Source organism: Peromyscus eremicus, chromosome 7 (assembly GCF_949786415.1).
Source record: "Peromyscus eremicus chromosome 7, PerEre_H2_v1, whole genome shotgun sequence".
Classification (NCBI taxonomy): Eukaryota; Metazoa; Chordata; class Mammalia; order Rodentia; family Cricetidae; genus Peromyscus; species Peromyscus eremicus.
This window is the reverse complement of record NC_081422.1, coordinates 77,268,169-77,295,137: the sequence shown is the minus strand read 5'-3', so window position 1 is coordinate 77,295,137 and position 26,969 is coordinate 77,268,169. Positions and strand designations below refer to the sequence as shown.

The 26,969-nt window shown below is 41.3% G+C and overlaps 1 long non-coding RNA gene across 2 annotated transcripts in view; it reads right to left on the bottom strand.

Annotated features, from left to right (window-relative positions):
- LOC131914418 (uncharacterized) overlaps positions 1-26,969 on the bottom strand; it is an 87,422-nt gene that overhangs the window by 28,227 nt on the left and 32,226 nt on the right. The window contains exon 2 of one of the 2 annotated variants that reach the window (XR_009380129.1): positions 17,759-17,837. This is a non-coding gene — a long non-coding RNA (uncharacterized LOC131914418). Of the gene's footprint in view, positions 1-3,660; positions 3,784-17,758; positions 17,838-26,969 lie in introns of both variants that reach the window. The other variant, XR_009380130.1, reaches the window with a different exon arrangement.

Here is a 26,969-nt window from a genome sequence, read left to right as displayed (position 1 = left end):
TGTTTCCATGAGTATTGCGAATGCATCAGGTGATAGTCAAACTGCCAACTCTAGTGGCTGTTTCTCCACAAACCAGATCCTGGGATAGCAAATCAGGAAGTGACAGGATAGCTATGGTTAGAGTTGAGTCTTGGAAGGACTCCGCCTGCCATCACTGCAGAGAAGCTTCTGGAAGGGAAAGACACTAGTGAAATCCCCTACAGCTCTGGTAATACTCTAGGAAAGCAAAGCCAGGAGACAACGAATGGAGAACGTTTTAAGAGGTAAATTCAATTGGCATTACGACATCTGGGCTGAGGTAGGTAGAAAGATGGACGTGAAATTAGGATGACAAATTGCTACTGTGACAGTCTTAGTGCTTCCCACTGTTTCCAAGTCCATCATGATCTTCCAAGGCACTCAGATGTGAAACTTAATGGATAGGAGTATCCGGCTTTCCCAACTAAGAGTAAAGGAAATATCTAATATTCAAACAGTATGACTGAGGACCATCACATTCTTCCCATGATGTAGTTCTAGGCAGTTGTCGTTCCTATTAGCCTTCAGTAAAAAGAAATAAACATCTTATTCGTTTATATGGAACTCCCACCCCATATCTGCCACACCTGGCACTCTGGAAGGCAGCCAGTTCTGCATCCCAGGTAGTCCTCCAATAGAGGGGCCCACTGACCTGAAAGTACTCAAGCAGAAGGTTCAGGGCCCCGGTGGACCCTTGCATGGCCATATTCACTTATATTCACAATTCTGTATTTTCTGATTTTAAGAAAGGAACCCAGCATTTTATATGTCAGGTCCAACACTTGAATTGTCCACTCCCTCCGTGGCTGTGTAAGTCACTTCTTCCTACACGAAAGAAGAAAGACGCTGTCTCCTGCCTCTCTGGTCTAGTTCACACTGTGCCACACCGGTAAGCCTGGTTTTTTCAGTTGTAACTCTCCAGTGACAGAGTGTCATTTAGGTATGGACAAAGGCAGAAATCATGCTGTGTCCATCTAAGGAAGATGCTTAGATCATTGTACACAAGTCATGACCAGATGCAGTCATTTCCAAGTCGGCCCAGACTCTGGGATGAGTGCCAGGCACCAGACTCAGCCTTCCCCTGCCAGGTTTCCTCTAAGAGTCATCTGTGGTTCTTAACACTGGTTGACCTTAGACCAGAACACTTCAGTAATCAAAAACACTGTAGTGGTACTGAAACTTGAAGCATCGGGGTCTCCTTATTCCTTGTTGTTCAAATCTTAGATGGTCTTTTAATTAAAAAAAAACAAAAACAAAAACAAAAACACCCAGAGCCAGATATCAGAGTGAAAGCTGAAAGATCAGAGAAGCAGAACAGCCAGCCACTAGTTCTTACCTCTATGAAATCCTCAGCCTAGAGAGAGTGAGTTCCTGTTTCCTCAGGCCTTATATACCTTTCTGTGCCCTGCCATATTACTTCCTGGGATTAAAGGCATGTGTGCTTCCCAAGCAAAGGCATGAGATCTCAAGTGCTGGGATTAAAGATGTGTGCTACCACTGCCTGACCTCTATATCTAATCTAGTGGCTGGCTCTGTCCTCTGATCCTCAGGCAAACTTTATTAGAGTACACAATATATCATCACCTTCCTCCCCAGCTTCTTTGGCCCCCATGAAGTCCCATTAACTTCTTTCCTAAGAAGACATCAATTGTATTAGCCTGGAAGGAAAGACAGGCATGTACCATCTGCCCAGAACGTAAGCTCTATTGGTTTTTTAGACACTATTTCTGCATAAAAATCAACCATTGTTTATCTTACATCAATACAAATGAAATGAGTCATTGCAGCTTTTCTCCCTTAGTACAAAGAGAGACGATTTCAATCATATGTCTCCCTAGATATGAATATGCATTTGGTTTTGGTTTTTTTGTCTGTTGTTTTTGTTTGTTTGTTTGTTTTGTTTTTTCTGAGACAGAGTTTCTCTGTGTAGCCCTGGCTACCCTGGAACTCACTCTGTAGATCAAGCTGGCCTTGAACTCAAAGAGGTCTCTTGCTTTTCGAGTGCTGGGATTAAAGGTATGTGCCACCACCACCCACACATGTTTGTAAGCTTCAAATAGCATGATCTCATTTTTTATATTCTCTCTCTCTCTCTCTCTCTCTCTCACACACACACACACACATACACACACACACACACACCTTCGACTCTTCAAATTACACTTCATTGAAATACCCTCAAACAAACCCATGGGCATAAACAAACCTAATTAGAAGCATTACTTGAGACACACTAGAGTCCTCTGTGCTTCCGGAACTTGAGAGATTGCTTTAGAGACTCGACCTTCCAAAAATGCTACCTTGATGTCTCCAAACTCAGAGTAGAAGTCTCTGGCTGTGGATATGCCGAACCAATTGGCCTTAGCCTAAGGTACCATTAGAAACGACACAGTGGCAGTGACTCTCAGTGCCTCGGGGTCTCCTCCAGCACTGCCATGGCTGCTCTAAGGACAGCATACAACCCTTTGGCTGCTGTGCCCATGTACACGTGGACGGCAGAGATCAACGTCGGATGTCTTCTTTAATTGTTTTCCATTACATTTTTTGAGACAAGATCTCTCATGAGGCTGGAACTCACCGGACTGAGCTAGGCTAGCGGTCCAGTGAGCTCCAGAGATCCACTTCTCTCTCTCTCTCTCTCTCTCTCTCTCTCTCTCTCTCTCTCTCTCTCTCTCTCTCTCTCTCTCTCCCCCCAACTCCTTCCAGGCCCAGCTTTTCCATGGGAGCTGGGGATCCGAACCCAGGTCCTCTCGCTTGCACAGCAAACACTTTGCCGACTGAGCCATCTCTCCAGTCTCTGTATTTGACATTTGAGAAAACATATCCAGGGGCCTTCATCTTCACTTCCCCTTGAAAAAGCGAAGTTGGGTTGGCCTATGCACCATTTTAAAAACTCAGATATAAGTGAATTCTGTCTATTTTTACGTGTGTGACCTTCGATGAGTTTTGGGGTGGTTTTTTGTTTTTGTTTGTTTGTTTGTTGCACCAAATGTGTGCAAGAGCTGGTGGAGGCCTGAAGAGGAACTGACGTTACAGATGATTGTGAGCTACCATGTGGGGGCTGGGCAGTAAGTGCTCTGAAGAGCTAAGCTATCTTTCCAATCTCTTGATAAGTAAATTCTTTTTTTTTTTTTTTTTGGTTTTTCGAGACAGGGTTTCTCTGTGTAGCTTTGCGCCTTTCCTGGGACTCACTTGGTAGCCCAGGCTGGCCTCGAACTCACAGAGATCCGCCTGGCTCTGCCTCCCGAGTGCTGGGATTAAAGGCGTGCGCCACCAACGCCCGGCAATAAGTAAATTCTTAAATAAGTTAAAAGTTCTGAAAAGACAAGCAGAAAAATTCTCTAAGAACTTTGTTTTCAATAATTAAGAGGAAAATTATTCTATAAACCATTAAAACATGTCATAAAATCACTTAAAATAAACCTAAAATGTGTTTTAACTTTTACCATATCCCAGCACTACTCTAAGATCTTGATATGTACTGGTTTATTTAGCCTACATAATCCTATGCAGTCAATACTACTCTTCTGAATTTAGGAATTGGTAAATTGAGGCGCAATGCAATTAGGTAAACTTTCCAATGGCTGTATATGGCAGAGCCTAAGTTTGAATAGTTGACCTGATATTAGAGACCACACTTACCTGTTTAACTCGATTGTGCAGCCTGAAAAGTCACCTCCCCACACTACAGGCTCCTCCTGCCCTTCTCAACCTCCAGCATCTCTGAGAGCAGAACTTGTATTCCAGTCATGGACACTGGAAGCCCTGCTTTGGAGAAAGCACAGTCTAAACAAGAATGCTCTGTTTTCACAACACTGATCTTAAAGTGCCGCCTAGAAATGAAGATTCACCGAACAGTTGAAAATAGCCAACAGCAGAGCTAGTCCAAACCTAACAGAGGTTAATTCTTCAGGAAACAGAGAAAATAGGGGGGATTAGTGTGCCTAATTCATATGTCAAAGACTCAAGGGGTGGTGTTCATATTGACACACAACTTTGAGTTCTTGATTTATGCTATTATACTCCAACTTTTTAGAGCCCATTGGCGTAGATAAGAGAGAAAAATGCTGTTACTATTTTGTCCTCCATCTCCCCTCCTCCTCCTCTTCCTCCTGCTCCTCCTCCTCTTTCTCCTGCTCCTCCTTCTTCTTTTACACTTTCCTGGCAGCTGGTGTAGTGACAGAGTTGGTTATGGGGGTGGGAGGGGAGGTCTAACATCACCAGGTGTAGTCTATTTACTAGGAAGCGTCACCTGAAGGCACAGAAGAATGGATCAGGCAACAGGTCTGCAGCGCAGATGAATTAGGAAGAAGGGCTTTCCTCCCCTAGGAAGCAGCTGAGTGCTCCTGCATCCTGGGTAGCCATAGTCCTGAAATGTAGCTGCCTTTTTTTTTTTTCTAAAGGATACCTGTGGTACTCTCCCCCATGAACTAGTGGTTTACTTTTCTTTGGAATTCATCTAGAGGGTCTTGGCCTCAGGTTAGTGCTGCTGCTTTTCTTATTTGATTGTCAGTATTCCTGTCCTAATTAAATTACCAGCCTCCTTATTGCTGCCTTGCTTCATCCAGTTCTGGGTATTAGTTCCCTCTGTTTCTAGCATTTCACTAGATCTTGTCATCTTGGTGGTTTTATCATGCACATATTTTATGTGTTCCCTAGCTCTTGTCAATCTAAGATCATTGATTTTTGTCTTCTGGGTGAGCCCTGACATTCTGGTTAGCTGTTGGTGACTTTTCTTGCTTGACAGTACCCATCTAGCTTACACACACACACACACACACACACACACACACACACACACACACACTGCAGACATAAGAGAATTGTGTATTTGCACAGACACTGAGTTTAGTCCCCCAGCTTATTTATTCTCCTTGAAGTTATTTAAACTAGTCATTTACTGAGGTAGTTTTAATCTCTTGCTTCAAGCCACAGTATTATTAGCCTGCTCTGAAAATGTTACATTGACCTTTTTCATATAACTTAAATCCTATTTACATTTCTGAATAATCAATTAAGGTTAGATTTTCTGGTAAAAGTTAAACCAATGGCAGCAATTCAATATCTCCCCCCACCCCAGAGATGGTCATTGCCATTAGCTCTTATTGAATGCTTCCAGAGCTCTATTTACTATGCAGAATAAAAGCATATTAAAACATACATACCATCATACTATTTATTTCTTCTTTTAGAAAAGGGAGGCTGGGGGTAGAGCCCACTGACAGAGTGCTTGTCTAGCACACACAAGGTCTTGGGTTTGATCTCCAGCACCACATAATCATCATAATAATATAATACTAAATAATAATAATAAGGCAGTAGAAATTTACCTCTGATTAGAAAATAGCCTCATTCTTTCTCTTTGTTACCCAGCGTGGACTACAATGTCTGTGTGTTAGTTTTGCAATTGTGACATTGTTCAAGCAGTGCCCTTGTGAATCTCTACCTGTTAATGTTTCACTAACCAAGAAGTTTCTGGCTGTAGAGTATGTACAACGAGAACACCCCACAAAGCACGTTTACACCTCCACCAAGTTTCTCTACCTTGGGGCGGTTTAAATTTACAGTTGTAAATTCTCTCAAGAGATGGATAGCATAAATTTTATATGGTATAGAATATGCAAACTATTACATATGTTTGAGGAGAATCTATGTAATGTTATACTTAAAAACAGAATAATGTTTATCTCCGGGGGAGGAGAAGGAAAGCTGATTAAAAGAGGAGGACATGGGAGACATTACTTTCCAGAAACATTGTCTGAAACGTTGTATTTACATAAGTCTATTGTTCTGTGTGTACTCAAATTTAAATGAAATTAATAAGCCATTAACATCTCAGCCTATCGTGTCTAATGTGCTAAACCCTAAGAGCAAAGGTGTCTTTAATGAGACTGGGTATTTTAGCTTTCATTTTGTGGTGCTTTGGGTCATCAAAGAATTCTGAGTAAGTGAATGTTTCTGCAAAATCACAACCTTCAAGCAAATAACTACAGGTACCTACTGACTACATTTTTCTTCCTCTGACCAATCCGTCCTAGCAGAAGGTCTTTTTCTTAGCAGAATTTCCCAGTGGAGCTTAATCTGTCAGATTAGAAGAGAAGCCAAACGGAACAGTAGTAACACAGATTTCCAGTAGCCCAAGGGCTCTCGCCAGACTGAAAAGGCTGACCTCATTCCTGGATCATGCTCTAACTTAAATTTCTTAGTCATAGGACATTTCAGAGAGTTTTACATAAAATATGAGACCCACATTCTGCCCACACTTGGTCTCGACAGAGACTCGTGTTGTGACATTTACTTTTTTCTATTACACACACTGGAAATGAATAATTTCCAAATGGAAATTTGAAACTTGCCAAACTTTATCAACAACAAAAAAAAAGAAAGAAAAAGGAAGGAAATAAAGAAAGAAAGGGAGGGAGAAGGGAGGGAGGGAGGAAGGAAGGAAGGATAAGCACAGCTGGGTTCTGGTTGGATTCGATGGTAAAGGAATTGACTCAGAACACAACCTCAGGAGTCTCAGAAGCCAGCTGGCATCCCATGGGGGTGACCCTCCCAGAGCCAGCAAATCACCAAAAGACATGTACATTCATGCTTACTGCCTTTAGAATATATTAAGAGTGTGATTTTAAGATTAAAATGCAAGTCCACAAATATGTAGCTAAGAACACAAGCTTCTAAGATGAGCCAAAACAAAAAAAAATTAGTGATGTTTGTCTCCGTTGGCCATTCCTTCTGACAGGAGATTAGAGCTGCCTGGAGATTTCTTTGACTCGTGACTCACTTAATTCATTTAGACATTACCAGCAGAGCAAGCTATGACAACAGAGATCCATCTCAACAGGCTCACTCCTGACTGTTCTAATAAGGAGGAAAAAAAAATAATTGAATTGCCGATTTTGATTTTTTTTTTTTACATGCACTCAAGCATTTGAGTATTTGGCTTAATATATCAAATAAATCTAAAACTCTTTATTACATTATATTCTTGCCCTTAGTAATGGGAAATAACTCACAGAATTAACTCCAGGTATCCTTTTAATTTGAAATATATTTTGTATGTTTTTTAAAATTTGATTTTTAAATTAAAACCTTACCACCTGATTGGGAGTACATACTAATCTAAGTATACAGCTTCAATATGGATAAATGAATCTCCTGGTGTTAAACATAGCTCAAGTTAAAATATTTCTCAAGAGGTATCTGCTGCAGTGGGGAAAAGCCTACCTCTGTTAGAGAGGGCCCTATGCAGAGACGAAGCAACAAGCTCCTGTCCATAGACGTGTTTATTCAGCCCTATACTGTTGTATAAAACATCCAATGAATAAGAACAAAGAATGGCATATAACACACACACACACACACACACACACACACACACACACACACGAAAATGTCATCACTGAAACCCATTACTTTGTACACTAACTTAATTTGTTTTAGTCAACCAACAGATCCTGTAATGGTGGCCTAGCATGTGACTCCAGCCCTGGGGAACCCAGGGGGTGCCAGTTAGGAGTCCAAGGTCAAGTTCAGCCATAGATTTCAAGGCTAAAGCTAGCCTGGATATTCAAAATAAATAAATAAATCAAGAGAGTCCTGCTGTGGGATGTTCTATATGGCAAATGTGTTGCTAATTAGTCAATAAATAAAACACTGATTGGCCATTGGCTAGGCAGGAAGTGTAGGTGGGACAAGGAGGAGAATAAAGCTGGGAAGTGGAAGGCTGAGTCAGAGAGACACTGCCAGCCACCACGATGACAAACAGCATGTGAAGATGCCAGTAAGCCACAAGCCATGTGGCAAGGTATAGATGAATAGAAATGGATTAATTTAAGCTGTAAGAACAGTTAGCAAGAAGCCTGCCATGGCCATATAGTTTGTAAGCAATATAAGTCTCTGTGTTTACTTGGTCGGGTCTGAGTGGCTGTGGGACTGGCAGGTGAGAGAGATTTGTCCTGACTATGGGCAAGCAGGAAAACTCTAGCTACAGAGTCCACAGGGTTGCAGCTCTCTTGAAAATTTGCAAGAATGACTGATAGGAAACCCCATTTCTAACCCATATAGGATAGAGAATCTCAACCTGTGGGTTCTGATTCCACTAAGGTCAAATGACCCTTCCACAGCGGTCCCCTAAGACCATCAGAAAACACATTACAATTCATGACAGTAGCAAAGCTATAGTTATGACATAGCAACAAAAATAATTTATGGCTGGGGGGCGGTCACTCCAACAAGAGGAACTGTATTAAAGGATCAGGGCCTTAGGAATTGAGAACCACGGCCCTAGGAGATGAGTAGCATTCATCTGCTCCTAAAGCTTATAGTGATGTGGGTGGTGTTCCCACACTACCCTCATTTGGATTCCCTGCCTGCCCCTTTTAACAGAGGTTTGGGACTTCTGGGGCAGAGAATAACACACACCACTTAGAACAAAACTACTGTACACTCACGCCACTGTTGTCCCTACAGTAATCTTCACTTGGATTAATAGCAGATGGCAGTCTGTGTGTGTCTCCTTAAGTGACCGTCAACACAGTCACACCAGTGCATAGCAAGTCTGCCTAACCCTGGTCTCTGGATGAGGGTGAGAGGAGAGTGTCATCGCTAAAGCTGCATCTTGGACTTAGAATTTTGGATATCATCTCCTTGAAACCTCACAATGAGGCCAGAAATTAGGGGCTTACAGGCAAGGAAGGCAGAGTTAGAGGAAGTAAAACAAGTTAGTTGATGCTAGACAGCTACTACATGACAGGTCCCCTGGACAAAGATGAGTATTAGTGACTAAAAAATCCATATGCTATCAATTTCTCATTTCCTTGGAGAAATATGCCCTCTCTACAAAAGAAAAAGAGTGTTATTAATCATTAGACTCTCAGAGCTATGCACTAAATTAATGATCCATTTTTATAATGTTTGTGATTCTGTGGGGGAATAGTGGCTCATATTCACACAGTATTTCAAGCTTTAAAATATAGATAATTTTTAAGTAGAACCTTGTTATTATTTTCCCAGTGAGCCGTAGTATTGTTCAGCAGCAAATATAACAGAGACTCAAATTAACATGACCCAACCACATACATAGTTTCCTCTTCAGATAATTGTCTGGGAATAAGTAGTCCATGACTGCTATAGTGGTTCCCTGTGGGAAGGTCCCAGGCCCTGATCCAATTCCACCACCCTGTCATGAAATTTCCATTTCATGGTACAAGACAGCCTCCTATGATGTCTCCAACCCAGGCACAAGATGGCAGTAGAGAAAGAAAACGTCCTTCCAAGGCTATGGTCCTGAAGTTTCACACATTATTTTCACTGCCGTCTCATTAACAAGCTTAATGAAAGAGCCACGCAGAGGCATAAAGGAACCTGGGGGATGACTCTGTTAGCTAAGGTGCCTTGTGAAAAGTTAAATTTGTATCACTGAAGGAGGACAAGCCAAAACTATGAGGCAACTAACCATCAGACACACCAGTTCACCAGTGCGCATGCATACTTCCTTAGCTTATGATTTTTGTTTGCCACACTGTCTTAGTTAGGCCTTACTATTGCCATAAAGAGACACCATGACCATGGCAAAAAAAAAAAAAAAAAAAATACAATTGAGTGTGGCTCGTTTACAGTTTCAGAAGTTCAGTCCATTATGATCATGAAGGGGAGCATGGCAGCGTGCAGGCAGATGTGGTGCTGGAGTTGAGCGTGCTACATCTTGCAGGCAACAGAAAGTCGGTCAACTGACAGTCACACTGAGTGAAGCTTGAGAAAAGAGACCTCAAAACCTGCCCCCACAGTGACACACTTCCTCCAATAAGACCACACCTACTCCAACAAGGCCACACTTCCTAATAGTGACACTCCCTTTAGGGACCATTTTCTTTCAAACTGTCATACACACCTTCCATTTTCATTAGACTGCAAAGGTCCTCAGGCTTCTAAAAAGTTCTATTTTCTATCATTAAGATAGGGAGAAAATAAAAATATGATTTGGTGAATCACCTGGTTTAGGGCCATTCAAAGACATCTCTTTTTTGTGTTGTAGTTCTCAGGATGAGAATGATAAAAAAAAAAATCTGTTAGGAAATATACTCAATGGATGAGGTATATGAACCTATTATATAGCAGTGAGTTACAAAAATCTCAAAAATCTAATTGATCAGGTAGAATGGATGCAGTTCACACCTTGGTTGAAAAATACAATGCTCACAAGCACACCAACTTCTAGATTCTCTCTTGTGTTGCATGGATCTACATTTCTATTGTGATGTGAATGGTGCCTTGTCTGCATCAGTTTAGTTGAAAAGATTTGAAATTAATTGGTCGTCGTTGTTCTTCAACTTTGCTTTTTTTCAGTTTCTCTACAGATCAGTTTAAAAAACAAACATTAATTGTTGATGCTGTCTGTTGCAACTGTGTCTATCTAGTGGACGCCCGTTGTTCTATCAAAGCCCGAGACTCACTGGTATTGCTGATTAGTGCTTGTTAAATGCATCTATACACCTGATGCTAACCAAAAAGTAGATATAGGTTGCTTTGCTCTTTGTCAGTCAAGGTAGCACACAGTTGAATAGGAAAAAAGAAAACACACTAGGAGGGTCATCCTACCACCAGGAAGGTGCATTAGAAATTTGCATTTTAATGACTCTCGAGGCAGAGTGACGCTTGTGACAGGTCAGTGATTTCCCTGGGAGAATCATGCTGCCATTCTGTAATTTCAACTGAAACTATAGGAAAGGTGTCTTCCGGATATTATGAGGACTATAGAAACAGCCAAGATATAAAACTGAAAACTCAAAAGATTTGCCTTAAAAAGAGAGTATCTGGGCCGGGCGGTGGTGGTGCACGCCTTTAATCCCAGCACTTGGGAGGCAGAGGCAGGCGGATCTCTGTGAGTTCGAGGCCAGCCTGGTCTACAAAGCGAGTTCCAGGAAAGGCGCAAAGCTACACAGAGAAACCCTGTCTCGAAAAACAAAAAAAAAAAAAAAAAAGAGAGAGTATCCAAAGGGTCTCTACTCACAGAGAGCCACCCAGGGCAGTATCTTCCCACACATAGCCATCACTCAGAGAGCCATAAATTGTGTAGTTTATTGCAGTTCAAGAATTTTTTGGGGAGGGATCTCACAATTCTTAAAGGAGTGAACTTATATTTTCTCTCCCAATTCTGTATATATTCTATATTGTTCTCCCGTGAGTCTTGGTTTTAATAGAACAACTGGGCATCCCCTAGATAGACACAATTGTCACAGTCTTCCTCAGGCACTGACGATCCTTTTGCAAACGTCTATAGAGTTAATGTCATCCTTGACAAAATCTTCAGCTCTTTGTTAAATCAACGGGCTAGTTCTGAAACTGATATGGCCTTGTAAAGGAACCAGAACAGCCAACACAGACTGGAAAGACACTGGTATGAATCAGGGATGGGGGCAAACTCATATTTGAGCAGGTCGATATCTGTAAGCTGAGGCACCACACCTTCTAGAACTCGAACTGCCAGTCTTAAGATGTATATGGACTCCTGTGAGTATTCACTCTAAACAGCCTCAGCTGCCACCGGTGCGGCTGGGGGACCAGAACCTTCAATGTTGAGAACCTGACTCCATTCCAGACTTACTCCAGTTCACGCCAAAGAAACTAGACTCCCAAACCATACGGATGACTTCTTCTGTGGACACACAGTATGAGACTCATGACTTGTACCCTGGGCCCTGGTGATTTTCTCCTATTTATCATGGCCTAGAGTTTCATATTTTTATTTTGTTTATTTTTGCATATCTTGCTTTTGTGTTTACTGTAGTAGACTGACTAATTTTGGAACTATCTTGGTTGCATTTGTTATTTTATTAGAGAAAAAATACCCTGCTCTGCTTGAAGTTATAACCTGGAGGGCAAATTGTCATCGGGTATCAAGTATCCAGAACTGACCACATTGTTAGTCCATCGTGGCAGACATAATACTGAAGCATAACTTAGGGAAGGCAGGATTCAAGAGACTAAACCATGGCTTCTCAATCTTCTTGGTGCCATGACCTTTTAATACAGTTCCTCATGTTGTGGTGACTCCAATTATAAAGTTACTTTTGTTGCTACTTCGTACCTGTAACTTCGCCACTGTCATTAATCGGAATGTAAATATTTTTGGAACTGGAGACTTGTCAAAGGGGTTGCAACCACAGCTTGAGAGCGGCTCGTCTAAGCAATAGGAGAGCTAAGGTCATTGGTTCTTTTACTTGTCCCAAAGATAAAACTTCAGGTATGTAGAAGAGTTCCCATAAGCAATCACTCCACAAATCACTGCATCTAAGTAGTAAATAGCTGAGCGTTAATTATAAGAACCTGTGATTCGGATGTTACATATGACCGTGTACGCGATAAGGAACATCACCAGAACATGACCTATCTCAAACAAAATTTCCTTGGAAAGTAACAGTACACATCCAAAAACAAATACATGAGTAAGCTCTGCCTCACAGGCTGGAGCTTTGAAACTCTTCACAGGCAAATTCTCCTTATGATGAAATGCCAGTAAAAACAGCAACAGATAAAAGTGATGGATAGGTGTTTCCGTTAAATTTAAATCTTCACATTTTAGTCGCAAATACATTATTGCTTGCATTTGAGGTGTCACCCAGTGTCTAGGATTCAGAAAAATAAATGGTTCATTCAATTTAGAAACTATCACTGCAAACAGCTTGTGCCAAACACTGTAATAAATGGTAGAGATATATCAGGGAGCAGAGAGAGCATTCCATAACTTCATGCAGTTTATTGCTAGCAGAATTTTGTCTTCATCATAAAGCATGGCATCCATGATCTTACCTTAAAACGTCTCAAAACAAGTTGGACTGGTTGCCAATCTTCTCTTTTCCCTCTCTTCCAACAAACCTATACGATATCAGTATGTTCATTTGCATGCCTTTATTTAAAAACTTCCACGTTGATAAGTAAAATAAAGGTTGTCTATTTTAAAGTTTATGCAAACAATTATTGTTATTATAGCATAAGTCATTTTCATACTAAAAATTATGTTTATCTACAATTGAAATTTAAATGCACATCATGGGTGCTGTTGTTTGGGGTTAAATCTGTCAACTTCAATATCTATGTGTGGTGTATATATATTCATAAATATTTATATGTATGTATATATCTAAGTCATGTCTTAAGTAATTTAATTTCTTAAAGAAACTCGTATTATGATCTGTGTATAAACTATTATTTTCAGTGATTAAACATAATGATCAGTGATTTAAAGTTATTTAATATAAGCCAATTAAGTGCTAAGGCAACTACTCAAAATGAGGACGTCCAGTTAAAGTAGCTGAATCTATAAACCATCATGAGCAAGAACAGTGGGCTTCCTGACCAGTTTACTCTGAGACCACTGACAGTTCAAAAGAATAAACAGGTAATCACGAATCACTTCAGAGGAGATCGTACGGGAGTGAGATGCCCCCCTAAAAAAAAAATTAAAAAAAAATAAAACAACATAGGATTAAAACAGAAGAAGAAGGTAGGAAATCAAACAAAAATATTCCTGTTTTTTGTTTTGTTTTGAAACATGGTCTCACTATAAAATCCTACCTTGCCTGGAGCTCACCCAGTAGACCAGGCTGGCTTCAAACTCACATAGATCCTCCTGCCTCTGCCTCTGCCTCTGCCTCTGCCTCCCAAATGCTGGGACTAAACATGTGCCACTATACATGGCTTATATTCTTTCTTTCACTCTAATAAAATTAATGCCTTTTATGCAATTTAACTCAGTGCGGGGCTTGGCTGTCAGCATGACCTTGGTTCTGGAAGCACACCATGCAGAATGATGTGAAGTCTTTCCTGGGTCTGGTCAAGAGCCCAAGATTTGGTTGACTCTTCAAGGACAAAGGTCAGAACTCTGAAGACTGGAAAGAGCTTGGCCCAGGGACCAGCACACACAGGGGAAAGGTGAGTATTTCCATCTCAAGGCATTTTCTCTCTCCAATATAAGAACTCACAGGATGAATTTACCAAGTCCTGGTGCTTCCTTTTTTATTGGCAATTATATCATTAACACTGTTCTTATTACATAGATTTTTAAATTATATTTTAAAATTACTTCCCTATTTTATTAGCATTAATTGTACAAAATACTAGATTTCATTATGATACTTCATACATACATATAATATATATTTTAGAATTATTTTGTCTTACTCGTTTTTATTTACTTGAATTTTATTTGTTTACTTATTTGCTTATTTTGGTGTTTTGAGATGGTTCCTTTCCTGGTCACAAGCTTTTGACCTCTTGTCTTTGCATCTGTCTCTCAAGTTCTGAGCTTGCCAGTATTTACTGCCATACCCAACAAGCCGCCTCTTCCTGAAGTTGGAAATAGGAAAAATTTGAAAGCCTGGAGGCTTCTTTTGGTACTTCATGTGCCCACCTTCTGGCTACTGCTTTGCCAATCCAGGTGGTTGACTGTCAGCATCTGAAATTTGTCACACTATCATAAGCTGCTCCAAGAGAAAGGTGAGAAGCCAGACACGAAATCCCAGCACTTGGGAGGTTGAGGCAGGAGCATCACAACTTCCATGTCTGTTAGGGTTAGACAGAAAGAAACAACTTAGGCTATGAATTTAAAAGGATGGCCATTATAAAGGCCGTAGAATGTGTTAAAAGGCTGTAGAAGATTAATAGCTGGAGACAAGGCCATTGAAGAGCACTTGCTTATCCTGTGCTGGGTTTGATCTCTGCATTATCAAAAAGAAGAAAAAGCCAGCTCCAAGTCCAGGCGTGTGAAATCGTGAGAGAATAGGAAGAGGGTGTGGGCATTAACTCAGCAAACCTAACACGCAGTAGGAATCCCTGAGAGAGAAATGAATTATTAAACTGAGAACAGAAGGGAGGAAAGCTCTACAGGCTAGAGACTGAGCGGCCAAGTGCTGGCCCACAGGCTCAAAATCGGATTTTATTAGGATGGCCAACCACGTTTTCTTCCTTCGTTCCCATCTGTGGTTAGGATACTTTCACTTTTCTCGTGTTTATCTTTGGTCTAAGTGATTTTCAGCATTCCAAAACGCAACAACCACAATCACATTGAGTCTTTCATCGTTATATACGGTCCTTATTTATTCTTCAATGCTTTTATCTTGAAACCAGTCTCCGACATTAATGTCACTCTTGCTTTTTCATGTACATTTGTTTGATATTTTGGCTGTCCTTTAATACTATCAATGTCAGTTGGATTTTATTAGTTGGAGATAGGGTCTTGCTATGTAGCCCAGGCTACCTTGTTAGTATCCTCAGTACTAGGATTATAGAGGCACACCTCCATGCCTGGTTTATCCTTTTGTTTTTAAATCTGTTTTCACCAGTTTGTTTGAAGTTTTTGTGATTTGGTGTAGCACAAATCTTAAAAGGTCTTATTAATAAAAACAAACTCAGAGCCAGGTATTGGGTGAACAATGAAAGATCAGAGAAGCAGAACAGGCCACAGCTACCTCACCTTGCCAGTTCCTCAGCTGATCCTGTTTCCTCAAACTGGAAGCCTCTGTGTCCTCACCCAAATGGGTCTCAGCTGAACTGCTGCTCAAAAGCCTAAAAGTTTAACCAGGCTCTGGTTCCTGGTCCTCACGCCTTAAATACCTTCCTGCCCTCACTTCCTGGGATTAAAGGCTCTTGTTACCACACCTGGCTGTTTCCAGTATGGCTTTGAACTCACAGAGATCCAGACAGCTCTCTGCCTCTGGAATGCTAGGATTAAAGGCATGTGTGCCACCATTTTCTGACCTCTATGTCTGTCTAGTGACTATTCTGTTCTCTGACCCTAGACAAGTTTATTAGGGTGCATGATATATTGGGGAACACATTATCACCACAATTTGGCTTCATCTTTTAATTAGTTTTGCAGTCTGTGACTATTAACGGAAGAAATTAGTCCATTTTTGTTTTGTTTTGTTCTATTGTGGCTTTTGGCAGGATGCCTTGAACTCCATATGTCATGAGAATGACCTTGAACTTCTGATCTTCCAAGTTCTAAGAGTGTAGGTGTGTTCTGCCACACTTGGCTTAATATTTCCATCCCCTCTTTCTCCTCCTCCTTTTTCTCCTTTTATTTGTCATTTTGGAAGCCAACTGATACACTTCGTTTTACCCTCCCTTATTGCCTGTCTATCCTTTCTTGTTTCTGTTTTATTTTTCCAGTTTAATGAACTTACTATCCATGTGATTTGTTAACAGAGGTAGTCTACTCTATTTTTCCATTCTATCCACACATCAACTAACTCCATTGGTTCTTCTTTTTATCATGTACTATCAATCTTATACGCATATTAATTGCTTTTTTTCTTCCTGGAGATTAACAAATCTCCAGATTTATTTTTTTTTATTCCAGGGTTTCTGGAATTTACCTAGGTAGGCTGAGGTATGTTTTTACTTGCTGGTCTGGCTGCTGTCAATGATTTCTTTCCAACCGCTGTGTAGCAAAAATAGGCAATAGCCTAAGAGAAGCTTTCTCCTTCAGAGTACAGAGAATGAAGAATTTCCAAAGGTAGGTGACAAGTAGTTTCTAAGAACAAAAATGCTAAGAGTAAGTGATGTGAACCTTGGTGGCACAAGTCCCAAAACATTGGGGACAGTCAGCCCAGCATGACAGTAAAAACTATAAAGTAAAAATGATCAGAAATAAAAGGAGAGCGTCCAGGCCTGGTGATAGGCACCTATAACCCCAATGTTTGAGATGTGAAGGGAGGAAGATCTCAAGTTCGAGGCCAGCCTGGGTTGTATACAAGACCCTATTCAGAGACAGAGATACACAGGTGTGTGCTCGAATACACACACACTTACATGGGATAGGGAACTTGAATTAAAATAGATATGATCAGAAAGAGACTTAAGTAGAATTCTTCTAGTGTTGACTACATCCAGCAGACAAATCAGTACTAAGTTCTTTCATTAGATATATTCTGACCCTTACGTCCCTTCTAGTAAATAATATGTGAATTCCTGACACATATACAAAATCAATCATGCATTTGGCCAAAAAGCAAAGTTCAATGCACTATAAGCTGGAAGGAAGAAAACATAGAGTTTTTTGTTTTTTGTTTTGGTTTGGTTTTGGTTTTGGTTTTGAGACAGGTTTCTCTGTGTATCTTTGGCGCCTATCCTGGAACTCGCTCTTAGACCAAGCTGGCCTTGAACTCACAGAGACCCACCTGGCTCTGCCGAAAACATAGTTGTTGTTTTTTTCAGGTTGTCTACTTTAACCATACTTTGGGGGGGGGAAAGTATAACTTATAAGTTTTAACATTTGGAAATTTATTATATAAATCAAAAGGTATAAAAGGTAACATTACATCCTGGAGAACATAGACTATAGCAACATGAGCTACACTCAAAGTGAACTCACCTCTTAAAATAAACTAGATGGAATTAATTGCAGTAAAAGATGGAAATTAGTGCATTAAAAATGAAAAACCAAAACAAAGCAGAAAGAACAAATAAATCCAAAGGCCATTTTTCTTTTTCTTTTTTCTTTCTTTTTTTTTTCCAGACCAATAAAGCCGATAAACTCCCTATGAACCTAATTAAAGAGAGAATGCACACAAGAGAGGCAACTTTTAAAAAATGTGCAGGATTCAAAATGAAGAAAGAAGCCCACAGATCCCAACGAGTTCCCCAAACCTAGCAGGTATTGAGGCTTCCGGTTCAACGGCTGCAAACTTGAAAACTCAGAGGAAGTGAACAACTTCCTACCAAAATCTAAATTACTTACATTACCAATCACCAAAGACATCTGCGTGATGATTAAGAATGATTCGTGGAAAAAGGAACGAAGACCAGATGGGATTAATCTTTAAAGAACAGAGGATTCCAGTGTGATTTAAATATTACCAGGCCACAGGGAAAGTATCGCCTCAACTCATTGTAGGAAGACAGATTAATTTTGGACCCAGGGTGTGATGTGGACTTAAAAGAATATGCAAGATCATTCCCACTTAAGAATGCAGATATAAATTTTTTAACTAATATGTTAAAAATAAAGTGTTAACTATCTTTGTCTCATGTCAGGCTCATGACCTAGGATTACTGAGGATTGCATTTAGAAATACCTGGTATTTGTATCATATAAGAGGCCAAGGCTTGATGGAGGGAGAGAAGCTGATTGTGAGCAATAAACTCACAACAGTAGCTTGGAAGCATCCTGTCGCATCAAAGCTTGGAACTACGCATAGACTTTGAGTCCTCCCCAGGAGCTTGGCTATGAACCATAGCAGCCTCCAATTCTTGGGCAGCTGGGGAAATAAGTCTCCTACTGATGGAGAAATCTTAGAAGGGTACCACAGCATCCATCATGCTCCAGTGACTAGCGTTTCTGAGGGATAAAGTATGAATGAGAATTTATTCTTGATTGCAAGTGTGCTTTGCTATCAGAGGACGTCTATCATTATAATTCTATGCATCAACAAACTTGAAAAAATATATTAAGACTTTATAATTAGGGCTGAGGAAATAACTCAGTGGTAGAGTGCTTGCCTAGCATGTATAAAACTCTGGGTTTAATTCTTAGCTCCACATACAAAACTTGTTATTTCTACTGGATGCTAAAATAGGCATGTGTTAAATTTGTCAATCTATCAGCTGTTTCCTATGCATCTGTAGCATTATGCACTGCAGATATATGTGTGTAACATGCATTCTGTGTTTTTAAAAAAAAAGAAAGGAAAGGAGGGAGGGAGAAAATAACCATGATATCTTGGCTCTGAGAAATACATTTAGGTTTGCCCCAATTTGTTCAGGAAGCACCCAAACCTAGAGGTTTCCTTTTGCATAGGCATGTGCTGTAAAGTTTCTCATTTAATTAAGTGGTCTCTCCCTACACAAGTCTCTTGCTTTCCTCTTAACATACCACCAATATCCCCAGGACACATTTATGTCTGGAAGGATAAATATAAACACAAATAAGGAAAACAACAAAATACCATCAAAGTGTGATCATTTGTCCAAAAACAAAGTGTACATCTTGACAGAAGGGTGGTAAAAAGAAAGGCAGATCAACACTGTCTGGAAAGGGGGCTGAATCAGGTCTGTTCATACTTTGGTTAATGTATCTTAATAATGCCAAGTAGCCTCCAAAACACACACACACACACACACACACACACACACGCACGCACGCACGCACGCACACTCCTCCATTCTTCATAGTAAGAGAAATTTAAAGGAAGACATAATAAATGCTAAAGCTTAAGTGAATATTTTCAAAAATACAGCAATATTAAATCTTAAATACTAAAACATCTCCTCCTCTCTAAGTCTCTTGCAGATGCAGAACACATCAGAGATGAACCTGAACACTTGCCTTCTCAGACAGAGTGAGAATCCCCATCTCTGGGGAACTGAGTTCTAAGTGTCTGATGTTAGTGATTGCTAGACCTGCCATGTCTAGGATCTACCACCAATACTCAGAACTCATCCACCCTAGCCAAACACATTTGGCACACGTTTGTAGATCAGAGGACAGTGTGGGGAAGCTGGTTTTCTCTTTCTACTTATCTTTCAAGCAGTCTCTCATTATTTCTGCTCCTGTACAGCATACTGGAGCTTCCTGCCCATTCTGTCTATACCTCCCATCTCATGACTGGAATCCTGAGACTACAGACTCAAGTCACCACATCTAAGCGCTTTGTGTAGGTTCCAGTATCCAACTCAGGTCAGGTTCTCAGGTTGGCCTGACAAGTTCTTTTACCAATGGAACCATCTTGCCTACCTATAATTTCTTTTCAAGACTTTCGAATCTTGCTAAAAATTAGCCAGTTCTTTTATATACATGCATACATACATATATTCATACATATACACACACATATATATATATATATATACTAAATATATACATATTTAAATATGGAAATATTTAGTAAATTGCTGGTGGCCTCTTCTTGGTATTGACATGTGAGACAGTATAAGACAGACAAAAACTGTAGTAGGTCTTCACACACTTTTGTTTCTTTGTACCTGTCTTTAGGAGGGAAGGAAAGGGCGGAGTATGAAAGAGGATGCTCTAAGGCCATGGAAATACCATGTCAAGCAGTTGAGGCAGACATCTGGTTCACACTGAGCACTTTGGGTCTTTTTCCCAGCCTCCTACTGCCAAGAGATACCTTGTCACGTGCTGTTCCACTGACAGCCAGAACATTCCCAAAGAAATGTAAATGATTCTGACATACAACAGATCTCAAATGCTTCATAAGAAACATATTTGTTGGACCGTCAGATAATTAATGACATATTTTCCATCTATTTTGTGGGATTTTCCCCAAGCTTTTCTTTTCATCTTAATTTCCCAGGACTCCTTAGGTGGAAAACTGCAATTACAGTTGACCACAAGAGGCTGCTGGAAGGTAGGTACACACATTTTATGTTTCCATGATGTTTTTCCTCTCTTTGTTAACTCAGAGGGGATACATCTCTATTGAACTGCCCTAATAACCCAGGTCACGTGGTTAGGTGGTAATGTTAAAAAACAAAACAAAACTAAAAGTATACATCATTGAATCATTGTTGCAAGCATGGTTGTCTTTTATGTATGTCTTATTCATTTAAACACAAACAACTGGAGGCCAGCAAGATGGCTCTAAACCTTCCGATTCCACTGAATTTGGGCTGTGCATTCACCCACCTTCTATCTCTAGAAACATGTTGGCAACCTGGGATCCTACATGCATCAGACTGAACATACCACTACTTTAAACAATGAAATATATTTCTCCTTCCCTTAACAACCATCAAGCATAGACAGTTTCCATGCAAACATACTCAGTTTTATCCATGAACGGGTAGGGGGACCCGTCTGGCCTGAACTAATTCCTGGTACATGTGCAGTAAGACAAACTGTGTCCTCTGAGTGAACATTTAGAGAAAAGCCCCTATTTATCATCTGATGCCTATGCATAAGGTTATAATCAAATGCATTATGGGAAAGGACATGTGCAGTGAGCAAAGGCTTATATAATCCAAGCCTGTCAATCAAATTAGAGAATCACCTTCACTAAGTCCCTTAACAAACAAACTCCTCCAAAAATAATTGGGGCCTGTGGATTGAATGGGAATGGACCCCGGAGGCTTATATATTTGAATGTTTGGTCACCAGGGAGTGGAACTGTTTGAAGTTTAAAAAGATTACAAGAATTAGAAGACATGGCCTTGTTGGAGTAGGTGTGGCCACGCTGGAGGAAGTGTGTCACTGAACATCTCAAAAGCCCATGCCAGGATCCAGCGACGCTCGCTCTCTCTGTCTCAGTCTCTGTCTGTCTGTCTCTCTGTCTCTGTTTCTGTCTCTGTCTCTGTCTCTCTCTCTCTCTCTCCCTCTCTCTCTGTCTCTGTCTCTGTCTTTCTGACTCTCTCTCTTTCTCTGTCTCTCTCTCCCTCTGTCTGTCTCTCCCCCCTCTCTGTCTCTCTCCATCTCTCTCTCTTTCTCTCTGTCTCTCTCTCCCTCTGTCTGTCTCTCCCCCGTCTCTCTCTCCTTCTCTCTCTGTCTTTCTCTTTGTCTCTCTCTTTCTCTGTCTCTCTCTCCCTCTGACTGTCTCTCCCCCTCTCTGTCTCTCTCTCCCTCTCTCTCTCCATCTCTCTCTCTTTCTCTCTCCCTGTCTGTCTCTCCCCCCATCTCTCTCTCCTTCTCTCTCTGTCTTTCTCTTTATCTCTCTCTCTCTGTCTCTCTCTCTGCCTGTGGATCAGAATATAGCTCTCAGCTACTGCTCCAGTGCCATATATGTCCCCGTCATGATGACGATGGACTAAGCCTCTGAACCTGCAAGCCAGCCCCCAGTGAAATGCTTTATTTCATCAGAGCTGCCTTGGTCCCAGGGTACTAGAACAGTGCCAGAGCCTTTGAGTTCTCCTCTCCTATTCATGTGGCTTGTTGTCATTCTGGACAGTGCATTCTGATCTCTACTAACCACTTGGGGCAAAGTTTCCTTGCTGCTTTGTAGTCTGTGTGCACATTTATTATACTTCTTTGAATAAGAAGCCAAGAACCTAGAGAGAGTGGAAGGGCCTGGAACTCCACCCCTGGTAACAGTGCAAAGAGATTGCCAGGGTAGATGATAACTGAGTTCATATACAGGTAAGGAAGGACTGAGGGCACAAAGTGTGGGTGACTGGAGCCATAGGATCCATTAAATGCCTCTGAGTAAGGGGCATCCTTTGAGCAGATACTTGTATACTAGTGCCATGATTTAAGTACTAGATAAGGTGTTATCATAATTCTTAATTTATATGTAACAAGTAAATAGGAGTTCCCATGCTTCCGTCATGAGAAATATACCTGTTTAAGATATATTCATGAGGATCTGCCACGGAACTGATCTGCTGCTGATCTCCACACCTTTGAATGGCTCTGAGGTGCCTGGTGTCTTCCAGGAATGATAACAACCATTCTTATCTCAAAATCAGAGCAGCCTTTCAAAATTCAGAAACCTAGACAATGCTGTGCAGTCCACTGCTCACCATAGGTCTCCCCTCTGGTTAGTCAAAGGGCAACAAATAGTATAAGGAATTTGCAAAAATGGCTTTATCCAGGTATGACAGCACACACCTGAAATCCTAGCATGTGGGAGGTTGAGGCAGGAGAATTTTCACAGGGGGTTCCAGGCCAGCAAGGTTTACAAAGTGAGACCTTGTGTTCAAAAAAAAAAAAAAACCAAAACTTTAAAAAATAATTACTATCATTTCCTCGAGAACAATTATATGCCATGCTGTAGCAGCAGTCTCTAAAATAGTTTGGTAGCTCACAGATGAAGGAACTGGAATTAAGAAATCCATTAATATTTCCCCCTCCCTCTTCCTCTCCCCCACCTACGCCATTTCCTAGCCTACCAACTCTGGACCCAAAGGCATGCATTCTTCCTCCCTGGCCCTACTGGAGCTCAGGAACACCTATGAACACCTAGAAACACCTGCCTGCCTAGCTGACCCAGCAACCTTTACTGATGGTTACAATAATAAATTGGTCACAAGGAGTCCATCAATTAAGTATAGGCCACTCACTCACAAAATGATGTAATGTTCAAAATACCCCTAGGTGTTTAGAAAATATTTTATGTCATTGACTATGGTGAAAAGTAATTTTCATTATGGAAGCAATCATTTGATCATACAATTAGCCAAATTATTACCTATTTGGCTAATTATCTTTTAATTATATAATTTAAAGAATTAAACATCACATGATTCTAGCCAATGCCATATTCTTATTTCATAATTTCCCAGTGAAAAGTGTAATTTGCCATACAGTACAATATAATTTCCTACAGAAATTAAGTCTCATTTTATTCTTAATTATAGGACAAATCTTCCCATAACTGCCATGACCTGTGCAGAACCAATGAGAATCTGGTCTTTCAGGGAAATGCAATAGCAGGAGATTAAACAAAGGCCCTCATCTAGGTTTTTCCAGTCATACCAAGTGCTGGCTTCCCATCCAAAGACCCCAGGGATCTGCACTCAGCATTGGTCTCAAGGGGCTTCCCAGTAGACTATTCCTAAGGGTAAAACAAAGACCAAACAAACAGGAACAACCTGATGCCCCAGGGAGCTTGTCTGGGGATTCTGATTTAATTGCTCGGGGTGGGGCCAATGTGTCTTGAATCTCTCTTCAGGTAATACTAATACACAGCCGGGGCTGAAGATCAGCAAAACGAAAATTTTTGTCTGTTGACATTACTTCCCTTTTATTTAGGAGAGAGTTGTCAAGGAGACTTTCTGAGAAGAGGAGAAGGAAGATGATGATGATGGCGAGGAGGAGGAGCCAGCTGCCTTTCTGTTGAGCATGTACTGAGCACCAAAGACAAGAGGACCCAGACAGCCATCCTGAGTACAGGCTCCTATGCTAGAGAGTCAGCATGCAGTGTGGAAGGGTGAGCTGATGGCGTGAGACTCCGTTTCTGCACAGACCCTCTCCACTGCTGCACCACACCAGCATCACTTGTTAGAGCCATACAAACTGTTAGGAATTGAAGTAGATAATTTACCGGCTATGAGTGAGAGCACCTGATTCCAAAGGTTCTTTGTAAAGTTATGGGCCACCCTGCTTTGAATTCATAGGATTTACTTAAGAATTTAGAACTGTAGGCTGGAGAGATGACTCAGTCAGTAAAGTGCCTGTCTGTCACACGAGCATGAGCACCTGAGACCAGATCCTTGGTATCCACATAGAAGATGCCCAGGTGGTACACAGCTGTGATCCCCATGGTACACAGCTGTAATCCCAGCAACACAGAGACACAACTGTAATCCCAGTGGTACACAGCTGTGATCCCAGCAACACAGAGACACAACTGTAATCCCAGTGGTACACAGCTGTAATCCCAGCAACACACAGGCACAACTGTAATCCCAGTGGTACACAGCTGTGGTCCCAGTGATACACAGCTGTAATCCCAGCAACATACAGACACAACTGTAATCCCAGTGGTACACAGCTGTGAACCCAGTGGTAGACAGCTGTGATCCCAGCAGCACACAGACACAACTGTAATCCCAGTGGTACACAGCTGTGATCCCAGTGGTACACAGCTGTGATCCCAGTGGTACACAGCTGTAATCCCAGCCCATCAGGGATGAGAAGCAGGGACATAAGAATCCCTGTAGCTCACTGGCCTGCCAGCTAGCAGACAAAGTAAGCTCCAGGCTCAGTGACAGATGCTGTTCCAGAAAATAAGGTAGACAGCAACTATGGAAGACACCCATCATCCTCCCCTGGTCTTCATTCACAGGTGTACATGGTACATACACACACACACACACACACACACACACACACACACACACACACCAAAAAACAAGTCTGGGCTCAGTCAGAGAAGTGCTTAATATAGTTCTGAGGACCTGAGATTAGGTTTCTAAGCACCACCCCCACCGCACTGGAAAGAACTTAGAGGGGAGTGGCATGGGCTCATAATCTGGGCTGTTCAAGAGGCCGAGGCAGGAGGATTGTTAAATTCAAGGCGTGCAGAGGCCAGCCTGGGCAATCCAGTGAAATTATGTCTCAAAATAAAAAGCACAAAAAGAGTACTGGATGTACTGCTCAGAGCAAGGGGCTTAAACTCAGATCTGGTTTAAGTCTCTTGCTGTCCTAGAATCAGGAATTTTGACACAGTTGACTGAATCATTTACAAAGGACTGAGTCCCCTTTTCTGAGAGAATTTCAAACGATGTTTAAGCCACTAAAGAGCCCAAGATGTATGGTGACCATTAAGAAAATTTTTATTAAATTCATTCTTTGACCAATATATATAGTAATAATTAATTATATATGTACATTTCTGATTGTTGTCACCCCCATCTCTCTTATCCCTGCATGTCCCTTTCCCACGTTCATGCTTCTTTAGCTTGGTTCCATGAGTTTAACCAGGGCCACCTGTGTGACCACGGACTTGAAACCTACCGATCGAATGGTAGTTTCTTCAGTAGGTACACACTGAATGTCTGCCACACCCTAAAATTTGTAAACAGCCCACAGTTCAAGAGGGACGGGTATGGCCACGTGAGCCCTCCCTCAGTCTACAATTGATTCTTGACAAGTCCAGTCTTGTGCAGGCCCATTGCAGGCAGCCACTGCCGCTATGAAATCATGACTGTGTTGTCTGTGCCATGCCCAGAAGAGAGCAGCTCAGCTTGTCTCCCTTTCTTCCAGCTCTTGAATTCTTTCTGTCCTTCCTCTTCATTGTTCCCTGAGCCTTAGAGGGGGTGGTATGACTGTAGTGGGAAGCCATTCCAGCTTTGACCTGGAAGTACCACCCCCTTTGAGGCTTCGGTAACTGTCACACCTACAAGGCAGAGCTGAGAGAGGACCCCTGAAGACCCGAGATCCAGATGGGAGAGCTCTCTTAGTTCCTGGATCCTGGATGCTGGAGGTAGACAGAGCAGAGTTCTCCAGAGAACACCGCTGGACTGTGCTACACCTTTCCCAGACCCTGTAACCTATCCCTTCACTTGTAAGTTACCCCACAAAATAAACCTCCCTTTTAACTACATGGAGTTGCCTTAATATTTAAACCAATATATGACTGGCCTATTTAGGGATGAACACTAAACCATCCTTTATTCTCTTCAGCTTGAGCAGCCATGCATCTCTACATCTGCCTTTCTTCCTTACAGAGAGAAATCTCTCTGTTGAAGGCTAAGAGGACCATTTGTCTGTTATTATAAACATCAAGTATTTAGAAGGTAGTTTGGCACAGTGTCAGTTTAGCTAATCACAAGTAGTAAGTTCTCTCCTAAGGTATAAAATCTCCTTAGCCATGGGGTTCTAAAATACAGTACTGGGAATGGATTCCCTCTGGTGGAGTGGTCCTCTAAATCAATCAGAGAGTGCTTGGTTGCCTCCATAACAACCATGCCACTACTGGTTGACACTAAAGGAGGCACATCTTACCTGGTAGGCTGTTATTGGATTACATAGGATTCTCAGCTGGATAAGGTAATTGATTTCTCATCTCCTCTGGCAGCCTGCATTGCACCTTCCAGGACTATATTAACTGGCCAGCAGGGAGGAAGTATCTAGCTCAGTAACAGTTTGATTTCTCCATATTTTGCACCCACACTTTGTGGTTTCTTCAGCAGTAGGGTCTTCTTATCAACTAGTTCTGGTAGGCAACCAAGAGGAATGCCAAGAGCCTGTATTGTTTGGGAGTATATGGGTCCTCACTGATGAACAAGTAATGAGAAAATATTTTGCATCTGGCACTGGAGTTTTGTTTACTAACCTATGGATATTTAGGTTCAGCCTAATGCAGGCTATCATCCTTCTAGCTCTCAAGTGTTTTAGTTGGCTTACCAAGTGATCAGTTTCTGTATGACTTTTTAATACACCCTTCATTTGGTTAGCATTCCATTCTCCCTGGCCTCCCCCACCACTCTGCCTCTATCTCTTCAGAAACTCTCCCTGCCCAGAATTCCTCTTCTCTGTTTCCAAACCACTTATG